This window comes from Bombus pascuorum, chromosome 3, assembly GCF_905332965.1.
Source record: "Bombus pascuorum chromosome 3, iyBomPasc1.1, whole genome shotgun sequence".
NCBI lineage: Eukaryota > Metazoa > Arthropoda > Insecta > Hymenoptera > Apidae > Bombus > Bombus pascuorum.
The window spans coordinates 18,022,215-18,045,184 of record NC_083490.1 but is presented as its reverse complement, the minus strand read 5'-3'; the positions used below and the strand labels follow the sequence as shown (position 1 = coordinate 18,045,184).

Here is a 22,970-nt window from a genome sequence, read left to right as displayed (position 1 = left end):
TCGGACCTTCTCGATACCCTGACGCGTTTCTAATATCTAGTCACGAACGTGCTGTGTCGTGCACCTTTCGGGAACGCGTTTCTCTCACGACGAATGGCGTCTAGGTATTCCCATTCGAATACCGGTACTTGCTGACTGCACGTGTCAGGGTCAAATGACATCATTCCGACGCAAGGATCTTCGTAATGGTGTGCCGACGTTTGTGTCGTCGTAATTCATCCCGTCGATCGTTCATGGTTCTGGTAGTGCTGGGATAGCAGTCGACGGAACCGCAAGATCCTCTTTGACTGACCGCCGTTTCGACCAACTATTCTTAATTTTTGCTCGTCTCGATATTTTTTCGATACCATAAACATCTTTAGTTCTTTATTTTCTCCCAAGTACTTATTTACATCATTGACTGCACTTGCTACAGATACGAATGATCCAGCAAGAGTTTATAATTTGCTAAAGAGACGTTTCAAAATTTTTATGGCTGTGGCGAGTTATAGCAATTTAAGTGGTGTTTTTTAAGTTGATGTAACTGTTCGGTTGTTTGTTTATTGGATAAAAATTCGATTGGAATTCTAGAATTGAAAGATATTAATAAAATCGGAAAATTAGAAACTTGTTTTTCACAATTGAGAAGTAAGATGGTTATAAGAAGTGTTTGCATCAAGATGAATTGAATTTACAATAGTAGTAACTATGGCGATTTATGTTACAATATTATAGAAATAATGTTTTCTCTTAATGAGTGATGATTCTGAAATTATATGACGTAGTAAAATTAATTTTAGTGAAATCTGAAGAGACAAAAACTACTTACAATTTGAAGAAAAGCCTACGATGCTTAATTTAATTAATATAATAATATTAATTAATATAATGATAATATTAGTAATAGTGGCAATCAATTAAAAGTTATTAACAGTTTACTAGGAATTTCGTAGACGAATGTCTCTTTAACCTTTATTTTATTGTAAAAGTGTACATTTTTCACCTTAATTATAAAAGGCACACAAGTATTTCAAGATTTTTGTAGTGCATTGAGAAATCATTATGGGAAGTTTCCCATAATTGGAGATCAGATTGAGTCTGAAAAGCAAATCTCTGTCATAATTTCCCTCCAAACCTAATAACGTACTTTTTTAATTTATAATTTCTGTAATAGTTTAAATCACTTTCTGTATCCCGACGTTATTTTCGTTCCTATGTCAGATGGTATTATAATCATCGTAACAGTAACATAGCAAAGTTCGCACTCCTATTTCATTGGTTAATGAGTCCGGTCGACCATTCGTTCGTTAAGTTACTTTTCTTCTATGTGTAAAAGCGACATTATCATAGGCATCGGTAATATTGGACATACCGGACGAATGCATTATTCACAAAATTAATTTTTTCCTACAATGCATCAATCCTGCGTCAATGGTTTGTTATGAATTGCAACTCTATCTCTCTTTTCTTTGTCGGAAAACTCGAAACCAATGAAAAACCGCGGTAAGTTACTTCGCGAACGTAGTTTCTCGCGACAGGCGTATCGCTTAGGCTTAGATGATGAAACACAGTTGGTGTTCTTCGTAAGCTCATTTTGTCGCAAAAAACGCTCGTTAGTATAAGCTTTCTAACAACGAGCGAAATGAGAGCAGATATAAGATGATTCGTGTTCGGGAAGTAATTTTCATGCTCGAAGGTCAACTTTTCTAACTGTTATCAATCGCGAAACAGAACGTTCGTTTAATGCTAGGTCACGACGACACTATCCGGCTTCAGCTTGGGTTTTAGCTCGTCGAAGCGATCGTCCAACGACATCGCACCACGTCAGATCGCGATAAAACAGCGTCTGAGATACGAAAGGCATGGCGGAGTTGGTGGATGTAACGCCGCAATTACTGGCCGGTATATTTAGTTTGAGATTGGCATAGGTGGCGAAGAGTCTGCTAGTTGTTATCTATTTTCTACGCACGTGGCCTCTATAGACCGAGATCTAGCCGGTTATAATCGGTGACACACTATGAGAAGACAGAAACGCCTTGGTGACGTTTTCGGGATTAGGTTTCTTTCCAGCCACCCTGACATCAGGTTCTCCGAGATCTGCTAATCGATAAAGTCGACCGACTCTCACCCTTTATTCGTTGATCCAGTTAATCTTTCTTCTCATTGTCAGAGAGATTGTTTACGAGTTGACGGTGTTTGAAAACTAGTGACACATATAGCTAAATCAGTTTCGAATCGAACATGTTTCGTTTAACGAGATCAACATAATTTAAGAAACATCTCTATTGTTGATGAAAACGGCGGATCGATCAATCTCTTTTACGTAACAAATTGTATTCTCACAAAAATACAAACTCAACCCAGCATCTTGACGTGAAAACTTTCGATGTAATGAATAAATAATTTTCGGTAACACAAGTTTCAATTCCTCTTAAATCAGTCTTACTCAAATTCTTCTGTCCTTGTTTAAACTTTGAATGATTATATAAATTTATATTTTTACGAATATAAATATGTCCAGTTTATTAATAATCGATATAACCAATGATCAATATATCGTACTATTTAGCAAAATATAATTCATCATAATTATCGATCAGTGACAGATGAATAATTAAACGCAAGAGTTATCGTTGATAATTCAATAGAGAAAAAGGTCATGGTATCGTGTCTGAAAAGTGCGACGGATACTGCTGTCGTTTGCCGCGGATCGTAGTACGCATGATTCGACTATAGTGGAGCAGGCTGGCTGCACGTAACGTGCATTCGTACGGACGTTTGTGTCCGACCTATCTCAAGCTCCGTCATCGAGAGAGGGCGCGCGTCGAATGGCGAGGTTAGGTTAGGTTAGGGACGTCACCAGCTACTGCGCTCATCCGCCAGAATAACTTTAAGCGGGGTTGCACAACTCTAGTTCCCGCCATGTGCCGCGTGCTCCTTACTTAGCGTGTCTTTAACCGCTTTGCATAAATGAGTTGCGCTGCTTATTTTTGACATATCGTCTGAAAAGAACCACATCTACTAGATTCACTAGTACCAGGCTGATGACCCTATTAGTCAACATTTTTTCTCCACCGTCAATGCAATTATTTGATTCGATGCACAAGTTAACACATCGGTTGCCGAATTTTGTTTATATATTTTGCATCATAACAATCTGTAGTAGCGTTGCTTATTTAGAGCATGTCGCGCTTCAAATTTTTATTGCAACATACTGAAAAATCATTGAAAATTTCACTAATATCATCCTTTATTTTATTTATTTATTTAATCTTAGTACTTTTACTAATTCAGCTGTTACAGCATGCTGTTAATAAACATGTCATTCGATGCGTTATAACTGTAGATATATTAAAGGTTGATTATAGCTTAACCAAACCTTTTAATGAATTTTCGCATGTTGTTGAAATATAAAGCTTTCGACCTCAGACAGGTTTTTCGTAATGGAAAAATTTAGGAGTGAGCAAAGTAGAATCGTCTTTCTGCTAGATTCATCTCGGAACGCTCGAGTTCGTATAATGTATAACGAAAACTTTATTATTTCGCTTTAATCAATGGAAATAACGTAAGTCGATAAAGTTACAACTGGTTAGCTATATGACAGTAATGTTTATCCCCACTTAGTTGGCCGTTTAATATCTGTATAAAAAATGACGTTTACGTTTAGTAATTTGTCATACGTCTTTGCTCGTCACCGAGTGAATCTACCCAGAGATGGAAACGTCATCAACTACTGTCTTCGACCGATTAACTTCTGATGCGTTTACACGTGCCATACTGTGTTAACTTTGGCTTCGTATCGCGCGGATTATCAAGGCAACCGAAGTGGGGCAATTGGATTTCGCGTGAACCGTAGCAGACACGAATTTCGATAGAATTTCATGTTCGCTCGAGAATTCTGTGACTTTTCTACGCATGATTTTCTCGCGTTCGTATCGAAATATACATTGTATAAAATTCTACTAAACGGTGCCACGATTGGACGTTGAAAAGTATTGTATCGAAGGGCACATAAAGTCTCGCGTTTATTCGGCTGACGCAATCAGAAAGCTGGTAAATCTTTACGTAATTAGTGGAAAAGGTCTGACCACGACGTTCCCGAACTACTAGTAAACGATCCGTATATACGTAGATTTGCCTAACAATCGACTGGTGTATCGCCTCGTCTCACGTATTTATAGATTACAGAGAAACCATTCTGCCCTACCATGAACGAACGATCGTGCAAATTGATCTACGATGATCCTGAGAATAGATAGCGGCCAATTAAACAGAAACAATAGCCTTAGGCAACTTGAACGCGATACTTGTGAATCAATGAAATCGAACGGAAACGATCACCACGTATGTCGACGTTTCGTTTCTTTTAATCTTTAAGCGTAATCGTTGCATCAAGAAAAAAAAGGCGTGGAGAATTTAACCAGATTATAAATGATCCAGCATGGTGGTTCTTTCATGAATAAATTTCGATTCAACGTGATTAAGTATCTGGATAATTATGCTCAGAAGAACATCTTATACCTGGGCGTTTCAACTATTCGTACTGCATAAACCTTCCTAGATTTAATGGTTTCATCAAGGTTACCAGAATTCATTAAAAAATTATTTTCGTATCTTTAACGCTTGCATCAGCGTCCGCTGTTATATGGAAGACACGGTGTATTTTATGTTCATCTTCGAAACTGCGCTTCCTGGTCTGACGAACGTATATATGACGTATTTGCGGAGGGGGGGTTAGGATGCCTATCCTTCGATAAAGTTTGCTCAACAGATTCTTACGAGTTTTCGGGCAGACGGCATCTGTCACCTGCCGAACGACCTAGACCTTTCGACTTGATCGAAACCTGTCCGATATCCATTCCTGATTATTATCATTTCTTTTCTTGGTTCTCATATTCGTTGACTTCGCTTTCAAGTGTCCAGTTACGGATGCCTATTAATTATCATATAACGTAACCAACGACAATTTTCGCGAGAGACAAGTTATTTGGTAAACATCTTCTTTCTATAAATATTTAAAACGAGAAAGTTTAGACAGGGACCAGAAAACCAATTGCTGACTTACATTTTTTTCCGTTTAAAACATCCAAAACACGAAAAATGCTGGCAGAGGCGAAGTCTTGTCGAAATCCCTGACGACGATACCGTCGCGTCGGGACGGTATTACAAAAGATCATCGACCTACCGACGATGTAGATTGTCGATCGATGTATGGAGGAAAAATACGTCGTATTACGTTAGCGTTTATACACCAACTGTTTGCGTGCGCGCACTTCCACTCACATGTATCTACGTACTTTTATATATATATATCCACACAAAGACACACATACACGTATACACGGTCCACCAATGTTACTCGCACCTTTCTCTAGCCAAAAATTCGTTTTGCACGATGAACAATGTGTTTCTCACGTCTCGTTCCTGTTTTTAAATATTTGCACGTGCGCTTGTTCCTCATTTGTTCGTCTCCTGCGATAGAATTCGATCCATCGAGTCGCACGAGGACGAAAGTTCAATGGCGTTAAATTATATCGATGCTCCGGCAATGATTACCGATCAAGTTGTCTGCGAACATCAGGTCCATGTGTGAGTCGATCAAAATTTATTTAATATCAACTGTCACGATAGCGACCGTGCGGACGATTCGGTACGAAATTGCGTACAAAATGGTAGGGTAGCAAGTTGAACGGAAATCTCGAGCAAACCAATCGGTTTCAGCATCGATTGGTTTTTAAGTATATATACCTAAGGTTCGTAGTGTCCAAAACGGCGACAGAGCAAAGACGCACGACCTATTTGCACGTGCTAGCTTGCCCTCGAAATTGAGTTATCCTTTGTCCTAACAGAAAACACTTAGTTTTACGTTCTTGCTTTTCCGGTTCCTCCGCGTCCTGACCAATGACGTGTAACCAGCAACACTGTGTTGATCCATTTATTTCTTCGTTTGCCAAGCAAAATCCTTTTTGTACCTTCGATACAACCAACGTGGACAACGTTGTAGTCTTTTCTTCGAGTTTTCGTCACGTTACTCTCCTTTCAGCTCCAGTTTGATTAAGTATTTCGACGTGATACGATCGGTTTGAATACAACGTCAATCTATATGTCCAGCGCGCATGATCGTATAAAAAGGATATGAACATGTATGGAAATAATAAAACAACGATAGTCTCATAGATCGAACGTGGTATGCAGAGCTTAAAAATAACGGACATTGATGGATTTTAGATGCTCTATAGATAATCGATTTTCGAGCATCGTTATTGCTCAATAAGCGAATCGTTGAAAATCAATAGAGTTTATCGTCGAGATATGGAATCATTCGCGACAGTTTGGTAATCCAAAGGATCTGGGCCTGAACACGTTCTTCGTGAAATGCACTAAATGCAGGTAATTCGTAACGCTAAATCGTCAAAAAGAAAAAAAAAGAAAAAAGAAAAACGATGATACTTTCTTCTCTGTAACGAGGCTTTAATATTTAGATATCAATTATTTCAATCGAGCCTCATACAGTCCAATGTAATTCTTTTCCCGCAATTTCTCTTTGACAGACCGCAGGTGGTTAGAAAAAAGGTTCTCGAGCCTGTTCTCTCATTCGATTCGTTTCATACTCGACGAGCCATTCTTCGTTCAGTGGTATGCATTTTCGAAAATAGCTGATCAGCGTCCATCGTGTCATTGGTCGATGGCTACTACACGAAATTCCCCTAGGGTTCGTTGCACCTTGGGTTGTGCGCGAGATGTAAACTTTGGAAGTAGCGCCGCGCGTGTAGTATTTACGTGTAAACACGGGCCGAGTTTATTCGGGAGTGGCGGTAGCCCTGTTCTGTTGCAACAACATTATCAAACAGACTCGTTCTTATCGCGTTGCACGCTACGCGAGACCATCACCATTCATGCGCCAGTTTTGCACAGAGACGCGCGAAACAGCATCACTCGCATCTCACTCGCGCGCGTGCAACCACTTACGCATATGTGTGCGTGCACCGAAATGGCAGCCATTCAGCAGTTGCATAACGACTTACGCTTTTTTTTTCTATTTCTCTATGACCATTACACGGCTCAGTTTCTGTAGGAAGCCGTAATATTTTCTTAATTAAATGGCGCGCGTTCTATCTATACGCGAAGATCGGTAAAGTAGCGCGTGGATTTCGCAGAAAACGATTGATTAACGCGTGACTATGGGGCCACGACTCGTTGCGTTACTCCGTGGAACGTGGACGACGATGATTCGACGAGAACGCGTTTCTAATTGACAATGAGAGTGTACACGAAGCAGACGTAAATTCGACGTTGGATAAAGGGGCGATAAAAATCGGCGATTAAAGAAACGTCGTCGCCGTGGTGTTGGGGCTGCGGGCATGGATTTATAAACGTGCTTGTTTCCCGCGTTTACCGAGAATGATATTATCGATCAGGCAGTTTCAAGTTGCAATATCGAATCGTTAGAGTAATGTACGAAGAGCGGTGGCTCTTCCAATTTTGGCTGACCTCGTCACGTGATCGGCGGATTTTCCTCCGGGTTACTGGCAGTGTGCGACTCCCGATCGAGCGGCCGATTGTAAAGGTCTCGACACTCTCGAGAGTGATGGCAGTGTTCAGAATGAAAACGAAGTCGATCGATTGGCGCTCGTGCGATCCTTTCCACCAGTCTTCAAGGGTCGCGCCTTTCAAACGGCTGTTGCGGGCTCCTTTGATCGGCGCATGCTCCGCGGATTGGCACACACGGATGAGAGGATGTACGGTGACTTTGGCCGTGACGACAGCAGTAGATTAAGAAAGAGACCGAGAGTGAAAAAAGGGAGAACAAATAAAATCACAGGCAGTAGGATAAGGTGTAAGTAATAGCCGATCTGGCGACGATTAGTCGCAATTGGCAGTGTTTTCGAGATCAGACAAACGAGGAATAGGTTCATCAGTCAAAGTTTCGTTAATCGTTTCGGCGCCACTCGCATGCTGTAGGCATCCTTTTCGCGACGATTAATGGTAATAGCGAGAAGGAACACTTTCCTTTAAAAATTTCTTCCACCGGATCACGAGAGAGAAGCACACGCGTGTTCACGTTCGAAATTCGTGAAATCATCGATGCAAATATTTCACACCGGGATACGAGGAACAGAGAGGTGGCGTGCACAGAACACAGAAGAGAGAGAAAGGGACAGAACGATGGTGCTGAATATTCTTGCTCGATGGCACTTCCGGTTCGAGAGCCAGTGCACTTTCTCCTGAACAGCGCGAATAGCGATCGTTTCCCTGCTAGAAGCTTCCCAGTGATCCTAGTCGATTTCTCGTGCCGCGCATATCCCCGGGTCACGAAGCATCCAATTTGAAATTTGTTCTCTGGTTCTTGCTTGCTCGCTCTTTCGTACGTTCGTCCAAAATACACGATGACGATCGTCTCGCGATAAACGTCGACAACCAGAGAATGCAAGTCGGTAGTAACGATCTGCTCCGTTCGATTTGTGGATGAACGGCCCAATAACAAAGAAACTCGGTTCAACGATACGCTGTATCGGAGGGCAATGTCTGACACTGATAATTCTAGAAATTGCAACTAGCGCCACGTTCAGCCAACACGTTCTAGAGGAGTTAGCCGGGCTAATTTTTCTCACGTCTATCACTGTTCGAAACCATCGTGGTGACTGGATAGGCGAACGGAGCTGTCACGACGAGATTACACTGGAGTCGGAGCGAGGCACACGTAGCAGGTTGTCGTAGGTCACAGAACGGTCTGTTTCGTTCCTTCGAACTGGCACTTCCGGTCGAGGCACGTGGTTCCACGCGTCGAACCGTGCAAACAGAGGGACAGTTCGAGTTTTCGCGCGGGACACTTCCGGATTGTGGCAAAACAACGACGTCCATCACTATCACCATCACAGCCACCACCATCGGCACCACCTCCACCGTTTCTCACGTTCCTTCTTGCCCGAGTTCGTCGTAACACGTACGTGTGTGGTCTACGTACGTACGTCGCGTGTATGCGTGGCCCGTCCCTGTACGCGTGCACGTGTGCGCGCGTGTGCGTGGACGTGTTTCTCTCTCGTCGTACCGAGGTGTAAACCGAGTGTCGAGCTGAGTTGGCTTCGACAAAGTAGGGCGACGACTGGGACAGCGGCCACGGGCACCAGCGCTCACCGACGAGGAACCCGTGCGCCGTGCGGTGGAGGAACTGTGGAAGTGGAAGAGAGAACCCTCCTCGTAAAACGGCAGCGTTGCTGTACTACGTTCTCCAGTAGGGGAACCTCTAATACCGCTGCAACAAGCCTAGCCCGATTGCTTAGCGTTACGCACGCCGCTCGCGGAAAAACTCTATCCGCATGCTATCTACCGAGCACTGCCGTGTTACCAGATCGAAAACTGCTTCGCTTTTCGCTCTTATTCCCGTGTCTCGACTATGCACCCAGTTGCATGACATTTCCTTCGCTCGTTCTTTTTTTTTTTTTTCTCCTATCTTTCTTTTTTTCATTTCGACTCCTTTACTCGGCCGACGAGTTGCACTTTTACTCGGTGATCGATTTCTACCGTTTTAACTTGCCACGAATTTGATTCTTATCAATTTTCAACATCGAGTCGTTCGTTAAACAGAATTAGTCTCGCAGGCTAACGAACACGGGAATACGTGGTCAACATTAACACGCATAGAGTTGTAATTAAGCGGGTAACACGGTTGTCTTATCGTTCGTAAATGAAAACTTTGTTACGTAACCGAACCGCGTTGTTGATAGAAACGTCGTTACTGTGCCGTCACGGCACAAATGGAGGGAATTGCAGAAATGCAAGAGCTGCCTTCGCTCTATCCGTCGAAATTCGCCGCAACTAATAGCGTATCGCGGAATTCCGAGGACACAGCCTCCGTCGATATCTCGATGGAAACACCAATTTTAAGCGCTGAACGTGCGAATTTCACATGATTGCGTGACACGCGTGTTACGAAATATTGTCGCCACGAACTGGGCTGTTGTCTTAAGTAGAATGCATCGCTGTAAAATTTCTTCGTGGATTTCGACCACAATACCGTTCGAAGATTTAAACGTCGTGTCAGTGCATTTTATTCTTTCATAATGGTTTAGACGAGACATCTGAGTCGGTTGCGGCAATAGATTGATATTTTTAGAAATAAAATCGATCGATCGATTTTCCGCGCCCTGACTTTTGCCGAGTGTTCGAGAAAGTTGTAGCCAATTCTCTATCTTAACGTATCTATTGTATTATATTAATCTCTTATATTTTGTACGTTATTTGAGTGCCGAAATATTTACTTTATTCATTATGCCTGTTTGCATACTTTGTATAAGGAGATTTTAATTAGATTAATCTTATGAATGTAATTATCCCCGAAACGAAGATAGTATATTTATCGATTTTAATATGAGCGCACACATAGAAAGGAACAACGAACTGTTCAAGATTCGAGACGAAAGCAGACTAAGAAAACAATTTAGAGGGAAGTATTTAGAATGAAAAGAGAAAGCAGCGAGGCATAAACTGCCTACGACTACGAGAACTCTCGTCAGCTTATATACTGTATACTATGTGTTCTTGCTATTCTTTTACGGTCTAGGCCACGATGTTCGATAACCGAAAAACTTTCACCTTCCGAACCACGTTACACTCGCGAGCCCATGACCAAGGATCGCACCGCGCGTTTTAGCACAGCTGCGACCGAGCTCGATCTCAACGACACAGCCTCGACTCTCTTGATCTTGATCTTTCGATCAGGTCGTTATATAAAAACGTGTCCAAAATATCTCGAGTAGTAGAACCAATGAAAAGATTATAAAAAGCATACGCGATCAAAATAGTCATTACGGTATATCATATTCGTGGTAAAATTATCTTTTACGTGTTACAAACGTAATTCTGTTTGTTACTACGAATTAATTTATGATTTTTCCATTTTAGTCGTTTATATCAAATATACCTGTTATATTATCGCAACTCACCGTTCAAATTTAAATCTCTCAATTAAAATTAATGAAAACAGGAGATAATTGATACTGAAATAGTCGATACTGGAAGTTTTATATTCCGAAGAAGAGAACTTCGTTTCAATTCTTGGAAATCAAAGGGAATTCGTTTAAAGCTGTTGGACAATATCGCGACAGGAAGAACAGTGCTGCGAAAAGGAGGAGGCTGAGTGGGGGATCGTTCAGGTGGAAGGCTAACCGGAGCGCTCCTTGGAACAGTGTACGTCACAAAGATCCTCCACGTCGCGTCGCGTCGTTGCCCTGACCTCAAAACTAGCTGACTCTCGCTATCGCCGCTACAATTACGATCTCCCTGTACTCGACTAGAATAAGCTTCTAAACGACGACAGTCAACTATCTAATTGCCTTTCGATAACCCTTCGAAAGAATTTTCCAATATTCAACCGATAATTTCGATATTTTTGGTCGAAACATCTCTTAGAATATTTCGTGTAAACTTAACAAATTCTGTTGAATAATCATATGCTTCGTTTCTACAAATCTCTTTACGTTCATGTCGTATTATGTTATCTATGCAAACCGTCACAGTCTTAGGTAGAACATCTGGATGTCAAGGAGTTTCTCTAAATTTTTGCTTCCAAAAGACTTGGCTTCTCACTTTCAGCGGGATCATCAAACAGCCAGCGATTCGCCAGTCACATACAAGCATCCCATCATAAATTACCACTGGCTGGAGGTTGCGTTCAACATGATGTAAAGCCCAGATGCGAGGAGCGATGCGACGCGACGCTTCCTGTTCCGAACAATATCCCCGTTCTGTCGATCGTTTCAGCGGCAAATTATTCACGTAAGCGACACGTTGTTGAGGGCCCATTAAGGATCACTGGCATGCAGTGTGTTCTCCGTGATTTCTGACTGGGAATATTTAAGGCAGTAGGAACGCTAGATTCACGACGGTCGGTAATCGGCCGCGGTTAATGACCTTTCAGCGTGCAATTGTTCGTAACGAGCAGCTTTCGTCTCATCAGGGTCGAGACTCGTTCGTCATTTCAGCCTGCATATTCGGGTCAACTATTGTTTGTCGCGGTATTAAGCGACCGCTTCACCAACGAACAATCTATTTCCGGTGACGGATAGTCAGGCTCTCTACTCGCTCGTTGCTCTATCGCGCGCGTTTCTACGAAGCCCCGGACTGCCGCGCGCCGCGTTCATTCGTTCTTTCGTTCTTTCGTTCTTTCCTTCTTTCGTTCCCTCGTTCCTCCGGCAAGTGTGTCACTCGTCGCTCCACTATTACCCCGTGCCGGTCCTCGGGAGAAAGCAAAAATTACACGCTCCCGGGAGCGCCTAACGAATTCCTTTTCAACGAAGCGAACGCTATCGTTCGTGGTTTAGAATGTACCTCTGCGCGTCGTGGATTTCGAGCTATCTGGAGAGAGGATGCATCAGCTTGCGAAACGAAGGTGGACATTCTAATTAGCTAGCCTCATGAATAGACATTACAGAAGTATCCCTTTCGAGTGACCAAGCTTGAGCTTTTTAATTATTGTTTTCTTACTTTCTAATGTTTCTTTGTATTAATCTATTAAGAAACGTATTAATGGTTCAATTTACATTTTCGACTTCTTTGTATATTTGGGAATATAAAAAGACGGTGGAGATTAAAAACGTGCATGCGGCATGAATAGAGTACGCAAGAGGGAGCAATAAAACATTGCGCACACCTAGGACAGATATAAATGTCTTGATTTCTTTTTGTCGTGACTTAAAAAGTGATTAACCATTGTCGTTAATAATAGGCGTGCTTGTTTTTTCCCGTAAACAATTAGTCTTGTGGTATTTTCATAACACGATCATAAGTTATAAAAAGTTAGTGATGTTAGGGAAAGTTAAGAAATTTAATACAAGTTTCTGTGAAAAGTAATAAATACTTTTGTAATAAGAAAAGTGTTTGTTATTCCTTTGGTCCTTAATTTTTTTCAAAGTGGAATTTCTTAATCGTCGTTGAATAATATATCATATTAAAACATAGAATCGTAAATTAATTAATTGTCGCTATGAAAAATATTAAAAGAAATGCAAAACCGATGCGTTTAAAATGCACCGCGAAATGCCAAAAATTCCTAAAAAGTCAATAAAATTCTCCTCGTGAAAAATTCTAATTTAAGATCGATCAAATCCTTCTAAAGACTTCAGGATATTCACGCATTTGTAACAAACATACTAAAGCATTGAAATTACTAGCCGCAAAATACGCAAACGTACTTCAACGTGCAAAATTAAGTGTGCAAGCTGGAGCATTCGAATCGTTAGAGACGTTAGAAGAGTACAAATGGTATGAATGCAAATTACGCTAAAAAAAAGTTGTAGGCATCGAATACGGTGGAATAAAGTTCCCGAAGAAGACGAACGTTTCCAAAAGGATAAATAATACAGCTCATCTGGATTACCGTTTCCCGTTCCGAAGCTTGAGGCTGCTTAACCGTTGAACGTCGTGGGGTACCGCAAGCCCCACTGACTCACAGAACTACTTTCCCTTCTTTCTCGACGAGGTACTACCTACTACATACCTCCGCCGCGCCGCACCGTGAACAGAGCCCCGTTATCCAGCCAGCTCGTCGAGAGTGAAACGTTTGTGTACTAACTCTGCCTTCCCACGGAACAACGCGACTGTTCGTTCAGCCTACGTAAAAATTTCTCTTCGCGTGTAAAATAATTATTAAAATATATCATCCCCTTTTCATACAAAATTTATCTAATAATGGAGCTTTATCGAGTCTATGAATTTCACTTTGCTATTTCAGTTTGTTTCAAAATTGCTTTTACAGACTGTAAAGAAGTTGAAAGCAACATTTTCTAAATATTTTAAATTTATGTACCTGATAGAATACAACCGCATACTTTAATTAAATAATAACAAATCCTCCATCCTTTCTATAGAGATTTTTTAAAAATAAATTATTTAGAGTATTTTTCAAATACATTATTATACTGTATCATTTCATAATTTTAATTTTGGTATAAAATTCAACCACTTTATCTTTCTTCGCCCGAAGAATTCATTACGCACTAAAGTATACAAAAATAATTAATATATTTCTTTTCGTACAAAACTCGTTGAACTCATTGTTAGAGTTGCTAAACTCCACTTTATTCGAATAGAGCGCCAAAAAGCTAACAAAGGACGTATATAAAAAGCATTTTCTATTCATTCTACAATAATTGCAACATTTATTACGTCAAGGATAAATTGTTGTTTTATTACCATCACCGATGGTTAAATACGAATTACAAATGCTGCACCGAAATATTTCTATTTAAAACATTCGATTCCATAGTTACCTTTCGTTCAGATGAAGAATCCTAAACTCAATGATCAACTTTTCTAATGTAACATTCTTAAATCTGGCGTAGCTCCTTAATAATATATATACAATATCTTAATAATATCTATCTAAATATATCCAAATAATACAACATTTTAATATAACCAATCAATCAATTTTGTATAAATACCTAAATCTTATATGCTACATATCGGTATTTGATGACAATCAATGGAGATATATGGAACAATTATGTATTTCACTTATATTTCGATTTACACGATATTTACACGATTATTAGAAGCCGATGCGTGAATCCGTATCACTTTTTCGTCCCTTATATATTATATAACACACGCACTTGCGGAACTGTTACGAGGCATTGGAAGCGCAAGACGATAATTATAACGCAACGATAACAGGAAAATGAAACTGTTGTACGTGGCGGGAAAATGTGTAACGATCACTACCTGGACACTCGTAATCTTTTATTCTCGACTCCGGAGTTTGACGATAGGCGTTTTTCAATTAGACAGCACGTAATATTTTAAAGGTTATCACGCGGTGTCGTAAGTGTGATTGGCGTCGGGATCTTTTTCCACATGATACTTTAGGAAATATATGTAATATAGTACTTTAAAAAAGGGTCCGTGCATGATCGGAACGTGGTTCCAGTATTCAAACTCGTTCACGCATGGCTCGTACGTTCTGCCCTCTAATTAAAATCGGGGAACCCTTGACTCGATGTAATGACTCTCCGTACAGTCCGTAATGATTCGTATACATAATCAGGGAGATAACTTTCGCGCGTGATAGTACGCTTTAATGAAACCAGAAATCGCATTCATCACTCGTTCGTTTGCACAAACAAAACGGAACTTGAAAATTAGCGTTGTTTCGTGAAAGAAGGTCGTGATTAACGCATGTTTAAGAATTTGTTATTTGATGCATTGAAACTTAACAAAAAGTGCATCGTAGGCGTTTAGATTAGCAACGAAACAGAGTTTTATTTATTTGATGAAGGTTAACTGATTTTGATTTCTTGTTTAAAGGAAAAATATGCGAAAATACTAAGAAAAATAGAAAAATTCAATAATAAATTGTTTAGAAACGTAAGGGTATTCATATCGGAGAAATAACGACACAATTGGAAACGTATACTTAGTAAATCTAGTCTAAATATTATTTTATTAGTTGGCATAGAAATAACGATAAAATTTTCAAACATAAATAGTTCTTTAGTACGATAATTCCTTATTGTCTATTATATGCCGGTTGTCAAAATATTCCTATTAGGTTGCGCTTCTATCTCACTTTAAATTATGCGTTAAAAAGATTTTTAAATTTATAGTAGGCGTGTCTGTAAAACTCTTTTCTTTCCTAAATTAATATCAAAAGATTTACGTGAAAAACGTACTCCAGAAAAGATTTTTCCGTAGAAAAGATAACAGATACAACACACTCTATACAAAAATAGCTTCTTTGGTCGGACCATTCAAAGTCCTACACTACTCGCAGAAAAGTCTCGTGTTTAATTAAGACAATTACCCTTCCGTGCCAGTGTATACTGCCCGAGTAACCGAACACTTTGTAGCGGCACATGAGCGTAGAAAAAGTTCAAGTGGAAACGGAAAATTCAAATCTAGGAGAGATCCATATTATTGTGCCTCTGAATACTAACGTTGTTTCAGGTTACAAGGTCTAGAGGTAAAAGAACTGAACAGATTGTTATTGCCGTTTTTTGTAACCTTCAACCAGAGTTACACAACAAAATCAACTTTTTTGTGGTAACGTCCGTTGATATAAATGTATAAACGTGCTCCCTTGTCATTAGTATTATTATCCATTCTTCGATCGGTATAGTAGCATTGAGCGAGCGACGATTACAACCGGCATACACTATCTCTGTATTTATACTTGTACTTATTTTAATACATCTCACTATTAAGAATTCACTCATTACATTATCAAATACACCTACACGTTATAACCACCTCAACATTCATTTTTCCTTTCAGTGCTGTTTGCCAAAGTCAAAGCTTCTCGTCATAGAGAATCGGTAGCCCATTAGTCACGAACGACTGTGATTCGTTACCGTGGATCGTCGATACCAAATCGATTCCCCTCACAGGGAACTCGATGCGCTCTCACTCGTTCTTTTACTCCTATACGTGTACATCGTTTCATCCGCTTATGACCTATTAATCATCGCGGATATAGAGTAGATCCTTGTCGCTGATGTACGTCGTGGGAAAAGGACAGCGTTGTCCGCAGAAACGTAAGATACGTTATATAGCTCGATTTATCGAATTGAATGTCTTCGCAAAATAAGAGTAATAATCGTATATGTGATGTGTCGATAGATTATTAAATAAACTATGTACCGATTATAAAACACGGATACTTGGTGACTTGCAGCATACGTTGAATGTCGTTGACTGTGGATTTGAACGATGGTCAGATAAATCCAGTAGCTAGACTATTATATAAGATGCTGATTATAAGTATTTGGATACACGGTTGATCTGTAGCATACGTTGTTGCATAAATGCTATTAATAGTTTTTATCGCGTAAAGTATAGAACTCAAATTCAAATGAAGTAATCTATAATTAAATAACTCAACTTATTTATGTTACGGGTTATTTGCGATCAAACGGTAGCAATTAAGAAGTTGAACATTTTTTTATTCCCCTTATTCTTCGTAACTAGTATAAACGGCGAAAAATCTTTTAAACATCTTGCATATAACTACGATAATTACAATTAAATAAGAAAATCGTTGTAAATCCTTCTATCTGTGATTTAATTTACATGGTGTTAAAAACAAACAAGCGTTCAAACAGGTATGGACAATAGTGTACGTCTTTCAGAAATAAATTTGAGAGAACAAACGGCGAAGACCGGATAAAGGAAACTCGAAGACGTTCCGATCTTATCCAACGGCCAGTACTTACCTCTCTACGAATGGCTGGTCGGACAAGGCGGGACGAACATACGCGCGACGTAGCTCGCGGAATAAGTAGATGCGTGCGGACGAAGGTGCACCAGAGGTTTCACTGCCAGCCAGCAATAGCGTGGGTCGAATGCCGTTGCCATTGTACATTGCGCGGAGAAACGCTCGCTTAGCTTAGCATCGACGCGTTTAGACCTAGCCTAGGAGAGTACGTAATTACGCAGATCGTCGCGGAGTGGAACAGCAAGGGAGAGAGAAATAGACCTCCTCGAAATCGTGTGCCCCGATACCGAGGTTACCGACGCGACGCGTCCCACATACGAGAGCTTTTGAGAAAGCCCGCGAACTCGCTTAGTTAAGCGCAGACTAAGAGACGGGACGGACTAAAGAATTTTTCTGTCGGATAGGAATAGAATCTTGCTGGTAGAAAGTTCGCAACGCGACGCTTCCTTTAAATGGATTTCACTGATAATTTGCCTCTAGAGGACAGGGATGTAGCGTTGGGTTCGAGGAAGATTTGTAATACGCGGTAAGCTTCTTTGGGCTCTTCGGTGAATGAGTTCTTTCGTTGAATAGGTGGTTAGGTTGCCTTGTTTTGTAAGATACGAACGATTTAATGAAAGATATTCTAATATATATATATCTTTTTTTTCGATTCCTAGATATCATGAAGTCTGATGATTTTAAACTTTCGAAAAAAAAAAGTAATAAGACGACTGACGAAGAAGCGATTCTGACATCGAGAATTTTATTTTCCGTAGCGCGAAATGCATTTCGACACGCTTTCATTTGCTCGGTCATCGGGCGCAAGAAGTGTGAACCGCGAATGCGCCGCGCCCGCATTAGTTTCTTGGAAACACGAATCTACGCTTAACACCGCATCGCGTCACGTTCCATTTAGGAGGCTGCAGAAGACCTCTTCTCAACGAAGTAGAAAGTATTCCTTCGTTTATTATCGCGTTTTGCTCGGCCACTTCCTCGTTGGTCTGACCTTTCCCTCCGCTTCTACTTTTCTTCGAGCCTCGTGAAAGGAGGGCCTCGAGCAGCGCGATCGCATCTCAAGATCGTTAAGTTCGCCTCCTACTCGAGCTGGCCACGATTCTTCGATTCCTGTCGTGTTGGAATCGATGCGATTCGCTCTAGACTTAGGGACACCGACGAGTACCGGAGAAAGTTGGCTGAATCTACGCCGAAAGATCGACCTTCGACTTTGTTTATTCGCAACTGGCCTCTGTGTTGCGACATGTGAATGCGGGCTAGCGGAATATCGCCTCTGCTTGGCGTATGCCGCTTACGGATTGCGAATACTATGCGGTGATTTTGTACCGGCATCGAGAAAAGTGGGAGCTTAGCGAAATTTAACAAACATCGACATATGGTCGATTTCACAGACGTGTAAAATCACTCGGTATTCGACAAACGTATCGTCAAATAATATTTATTATATTGGACATCAATGCTAAAAATTCGTAATTTCTAAACGCCGCTACACAATCAGCCACATTACATATCACTATCAGCCATATCATTTCTCATCTGTAACTTCTATCGACGAATGACGTCGAAATTCGTGTAGGCCTATCGAATCGATGCCTTCGAACAGTCGCAAACGCGCGGTAAAGTTGAACGACCTGCGTAAAGCGAGCTTGTTCGAATCGGTTGAACGACCTCAAGGGACGGTCGCGGTTTTATTTTTTAAACAATGGGGAAAGTCTTGCGAAAGCAACGGCGCCGGCTGTAACAGTGTGATCACGTGCGAACGCACCGCTATCAGGGGCGTCGTGTTCCTGGAGAATCCTTTCGTTTTCGCTTGTCATCGGTCGCTTTCAAGCTTGTCGCACGAAAATATTTTTAAGCCTTTCACCGGGCCTCTGACTACCTCGAAACCGTATCTCGTTACGAAACGAGTCCTGCACGATACGATCGGCTGGAATTCGGCCGAAGGAAGGTCAAGGGCTGGTGAACAGCAGCTTTCACCAGAAACTCGAGCGCTCGAGCGCAGATTTGCTACTCGGATTATCTGAACAAATTTCTAATTAACGACATATTCATTCGGAACTGGCAAACATCACACGACTGTTTTTATATGCTCCAAAAATTTTCTATAGCTGTATATATCTACAATGTTGTTATTGCTACCTTGACCATTATCATTTATTTTTATAAATATATATTTAATTTATTGTTTATTATATTAAAAATTCGTATTTCCGTCAAATGGTAAACGATATGTTTCAACATAACACACGACCATTAGTGTAATAAGAAACTATATTAATTGAATTATGACGAGTTGTATACAGAGCAACGACGACTAAAGTAACATAATATTCAAATATTCGACTTTTCGTTTGACGTTCTTCCGTCACGTAGTGTCACTTGATGTCCGCAAGCGAGAACTATTTGCCTAGCCTATCGAATACTTGATTTTAGGCCTCGTATTCGACGGCTGTCAACTTTGAAGAATGGGTTAATGAGCAAAAAATAAGAAAATCCGGATGCCCGGACTAACTGGCAGCAACTTTGAAGAGAATGTAACTATCACATGTGCTTCTGTTCGAATGAAATTTGTTTTGCAATTAATGGAACTTCTGTCAAGAGGCTGTATCATAATTGAAGGAAGTGAAATTTAATTGAAAATTTGGGTAGAAAGCAGCTTTAATCGGACAATTGTTTAGAAATCAATAACGTACTGAAGTTTGAGACCAATTTTACTAAACACAAAAACATTTATCGTTCAATTAGTTGATAACTAAACCATAGTGATACAATATTGCCTGTACGCGACATACGAGCGTGAAAGGATTAACCATCAAATGGTAGCAAGTCGCGACTCGGATCAAACCGTTCCTTCATTCACGCCTATTGTCTGTGACCGTCTGAATGAGACCTGGATGCGTTTCGCGAATCCATGAGAAACGATTATTTTCACGTTAGTGTTCACGCGATATCGCGGGACTTGTGCACACGTGTACGTAAGATGGTGAACGTGTCGATTCCAATGTGCAAACCGTAGTTCGTGGAATCGATTGCGTAAATGTAGGAAGCGCGGATGCATTCACCTTTTGCGCTCACAGTGTAGCCTTGCCCGAGCAGCGGTTCTCATCATCGTGATTTGTCGTACCATCGAAAAGCCTCGTATGTTCAACGAACGATTAATTAATTTCCCGGCGAGGTTCGACCGATTTGGTATATCGAGCTCGAATATCGGCGTTGTTTGCTTTACGAACGAGGTTTTCGAGATGCGAATTTACAGCTCTCTTTTTCGCTCGAGATCAGTCCGAAGTTATATCGCAATAGCCTGGAAGCGAGTTTCGAACGAGGTCTCGTTTTGTTTGAGATTGCGCGCGCGCGCGCGATCAGCTAGCACTTTTCACCACGTGTTCCGGAAGCTTTCCATTCGGTACGATAGAATTTACGAATGCGAGTCGTACATGCGTGATTTGAAAGCCATGCTGTCATATGAATGTTCGTTATCTTTGCTTTAAACAAATGTCTTTTCGTTTTTCATTAGAGCAGATTTGTCAATTCGAGTGTTATCGTTGGAATCGACATACTTTCGCTATCGCGATGCAATGTCTCTAATACCATATTCGCAAAGTATCGTCCTAGATTTTTATACAATTTTTGCAGATACATTTAGCTTTTACTTCTGAGGTTGGTGTTGTTTGAAGAAAATTTAACACACCAAAAACTATAAAAAGTTTTTTAAAAACCATATTAATATTATATGCCGTATTAAACATTACCTTCTTGAGGCATATTTAAAAATTATTTCTCCAATTTCAGTATCAATTTATTATTTTGCAATCAATTAACTATTTTTTTGTTAAAATATCGCATGGTCGCAGGACCAGATGAACTTGCTTTGAAATCAAAATTTCCTCCAAGATCGTGTTCAATAGAATTCTACATACATGTAATCTCTTGTAATTTCTTTCCAAGAGAACAGTACAGTTTGATAATAACGAATCGGGTCACTGGACCGATCGGTTCACGCAGAAACTTGAAACAAACAGCGAATTACTGGAACACGATCCGTCGCGGAAGCGATGGCAATTGATTTTCGAAATCGCAACACAATATCGTCAACGGTCGATGGTATTAATTCGCGAACTGGTGTCGGATTAACTATGCACTCTATCCTGGGCTGAATCACAGACTTTCCTGCATCTAGATAGAGTTTCTCACGATGTGATCGCCGCCGACCCGAACGTACTTTTTCAATCATACGGCGTACATAGGCACATCTCGTGCACTATGCTCCTTTAACTTTCTCTTCCCGTCTCCGTTGCTAACCAACGATATACGCCTTCGTCTGTGGTAGGTAATAGTCAATCTACCCACCGCTTATGAGTCAACCGATCGTCGATAGTTACACGACTAAACGATTGTTTGACAATTACGCTTATCGTATTCGAGAAAATTGTATTCGAAAATTTGTCGAGAACGTTTACTCCGTTCGCTTTAGAATAAAATAAAATTTGATTTTAATTGCTACTGTATCGTGTTTCACCGTGCATATTTAGCTGTGTGAAAAGTCTCGATTTGAATAGAGAGAAACACTGAAGATAACGAATCTTTTGCGCGAAAATGAGTCGTAAGATTCGTCGATTTACGATTGCCATTCCGATGATGCGCGATTTCACGAAGAGTCACGCGACTCGATTAGGCCTCGGCTGCTATTTTACGTTCAAGTTTGCTTATTGATTGGAATTACCTGCCCCGGTGTACGTTCCGCAAACATACGCGTGCTTACGTAAGCGAGTGAGCTAACTAAATTTCCAGTAATTCCTTTTCCCTCGCGAGGAACCAGCGCGACGACGAGTCTATTACGTCACGGTCGTCTAGCATTTCCCGAATATATACTCGATATATATTCTTTTACGACAACTTTTTTGCGGTGGGAAAAAAGTTTTCCAGCCAGTTTTGGAAGGGACGATGTAACGCGTGAGAGTGAAACTGATAAGAAGAGGACAAGAGCAGGAAAGTTACGAGAAATCGGGAGAAAGGAGTCGCCGTTGTTGGAGTTGAAAGGAGTCTCGTTGGCTTTGCTTATTAGCATAATCGAATGATAATGAGGCAAAAATTGTATACCTTACCCTGGAGCGGGCACGCTATTTCCGTGAGTGTATCTACCTAGCGTAGGACAGCGGAATAGTCGCGGAAAGCTGACGTTCACGCTCGGCGAAACAGGTGGTACTGAAATTTATGCGGTAATTAAGGAATCGAAAGTCGAAAAGCAAGAATTACGATTTTTAAGAGGTACGTCTGGTTAGTGAAATTCGACGACTTTTCGAATCCTTTCACGGTTTGCTCGATTTGCTGGATTATTGTACCGTGAAGTCTCGTTTAATGAATCTGCGGAGTAGTCTGTATAAATCGTGTCGTCTTAAATGAGATAAAAGTTGTCGACTTTGATTTATCGATCTATTTTGTTGAGAATATTAAGAATTTTGTGAAAGCAGTACAGAAGTAGGAAGTCAATATTTAACCTTTTCGAGACTAACGGTACGATACAATCCAAGATATTTTTCAATAAACGAACTTCAAAATTGTGACACGTACTTCGTATAATTCGACGTGAACATCGCTTCTCTCAATATCCCCGTTTCTCTATTCTCAACGATATTTAAACGACAGAAACTATTTATAATGTATTTTAAATTTGCGTTTGCGTTCGCACGAATTTATATAAAGGAAAGTATAAAATTATTCCCGGGAATCTTACATGAAGAAACCTACCATTCGAGATCCGAACTGATAATCAGCGCGCAACAAAAAT

The 22,970-nt window shown here is 40.6% G+C and overlaps 1 protein-coding gene across 2 annotated transcripts in view; it reads right to left on the bottom strand.

The window, feature by feature from the left end:
* The window catches only part of LOC132905659 (hormone receptor 4-like), a 157,856-nt gene that overhangs the window by 36,037 nt on the left and 98,849 nt on the right, over positions 1-22,970 (bottom strand). The window contains exon 1 of one of the 2 annotated variants that reach the window (XM_060957185.1): positions 7,471-9,202. The exons of the other annotated variant lie outside the window; for it this stretch is intronic. The gene's annotated coding sequence lies outside the window, so the exon portion shown is untranslated. Of the gene's footprint in view, positions 1-7,470; positions 9,203-22,970 lie in introns of those variants that run through there. 2 annotated transcript variants of the gene reach the window in all.